Consider the following 2157-nt stretch of genomic DNA (forward strand, 5'->3'; position numbering starts at 1 on the left):
TCAGTGCTGACATGTACACATAAGGAACTACTGGACATCGAAATTGGGTCTCAAAAGAACTGTTGGTCCAGGGGGAAGCTCGCTACAGATTGATTCATTTGCCTGTCAGCATAACTATTATTGCTCGTCTCACATTCAGTTCTTATTAGTATATATCTAGTGACATATGATCTCGCTCATCTAGGGGAAATGATGAACAACATAGACTGAGGAACAAGAACAGAACCAGAAGCAAGGAGGCATCGATCGGACTATCGGGCCTCAGAGGGAGGATAGGGGAGGGTAGGGGGAGGGTGGGGGGAGGGGGAGAGTTCAACCAAAGGACCTGTATGCATGCATATAAGCCTATCCAACGGTTAAGTTCAACAGGGGATTGGGGCATGCGTGGGGAGAGGGGTGGGATGGGAATGGGGGGATGAGGACAAATATGTGACACCTTAATCAATAAAGAAATTTAAAAAAAAAAAAAAAAAAAAAAAAAAAAAAAAAAAGAAAAACCTCAGCAAATTAGGAATAAATGGAAATCTTACTAATCTAATAAAGAATGTACAACCCAAAAAAAAAAAAAAAAAAAAAAAAAAAAAAAAAAAAGAATTGGGACACAGAGTTTAAGGAGCCATTCATCACCTCAGCCCTCGAAATGCTTTTAGAAAACGAAGGGATAATGGGAGTTGATTAATGCTGGGTGGACCAAAAGAGGAGCAAGTCCGTTGGAGCCTTGAAGGATGGATGAGTGGCTGGCAAATTCGGAAGCAAAAATGCAGTGCCCCACGAGATGGGAAGAGCCAAAGCACGGGCAGGAGCCCAGCCCTCTGCCGTCTACTCCACCAGGTAGCGCACTAGTTACTGCGGCCATGGAGTATGGGGAGACTCAGAGACGACGAGGACACCATCTGTTCTCCAGGAGCTAAACCCAGGGGGAAGACAAGTAAGTTGTGGAAAGGAAAAGGGGGTGCTCTGCGCTCAGGGTCCTGTTAGCAGACGCAGGGGTACGAAGCAGGGAGTGTCACCCACTGAATGTGTGCGGGAGGGTTTCAGGAATAACTTGAGTTTAGGCTGAAAGATGAGAAAGGGGGAGGTGGTCCAGGCTGAGTACAATAGGCACACAAAAAAGAGATAGGAAAGTTCCCCATCCTGGGGTGCTAGGACCCTTTGCTTCTTGACCTGGGTGTTTATCTTCTGGGTGGGTGTGCGCAGCTACGGAAATTCAGAGTATATTCACTTATGACAGGTATATTCACCTGGGTTGTTTAAAATTAGCCTCCAACCTCTCACATTGCCGTTTTATTCTTCTGTAGAGCACTTATCACAATCTGAGTCTCCCTTTTGTAAGACTAGACTCCGGAGCCAGTTAGGATTTAAATCCAGTCTCCCCGTACCAGCTCTAAGACGTTGAGAACTTTGCTGTCCGTTTCCTCATCTGTAAAATGGGAATTATAGTGCCTGTATAGTATTACAGGATGGTGTACTGAGACAATAACTTGAGACGTGTAAAGCATCTACATAGTGCTTTGTGTGTGCTTATCTTGACAAGACAGAATTCCTAATGATTGGCAGTACCTAGCACACAGGGGCTCAATAATTTGTTGAACAAAAGCATAAACGAATTAAAAGCATGCCTTGTTTTTTGCACCAAGATGTGGCTCACACAAAGGGAGACAGGGTGTGGGTGCGACTGGAGTACAACTAAAGGCTCCTGGGTAGGAGTCCAGAGTCTGGGGAGCACTCTGTCCTGTGAAGCTAAGACTCCTGTGGGTGGGGAGGGGACAGTGGTGACCTGGGCCAGATGGGACCCCTATCCCTAGGCCCCACAGAAAGGGCAGTGAAGAACCAGGGCTCGAGTCTGTGTTCAACTGCACACTGCAGTGAAGCCTTGCCCCAGCTACGAAGCAGGCTTGCAGCCAGGATCAAACCAGGAGGAAACACTACACAGCAGCATTGCCGCTTCCCTGGGCCCCCTCCTCCCATGGCCCTCTCACCCCTCCCCTCTGGTGGTCAAACTTGGCACTTCTCCGCACCCTCAGGTGCTGGTGCAGTTTCGGGAAGGGTGGAAACCTGCTCAACAGGGTGGCCAGAGCCTGAACCGGTCGGACTGGGCGGTCACATCTCCCCCCAGCAGCCCTGTCCCTCTCCTGGCCCACAGAGAGAGGCAGAAGC

The sequence above is a fragment of the Eptesicus fuscus genome, chromosome 5 (genome assembly GCF_027574615.1).
Source record: "Eptesicus fuscus isolate TK198812 chromosome 5, DD_ASM_mEF_20220401, whole genome shotgun sequence".
Taxonomy (NCBI): domain Eukaryota; kingdom Metazoa; phylum Chordata; class Mammalia; order Chiroptera; family Vespertilionidae; genus Eptesicus; species Eptesicus fuscus.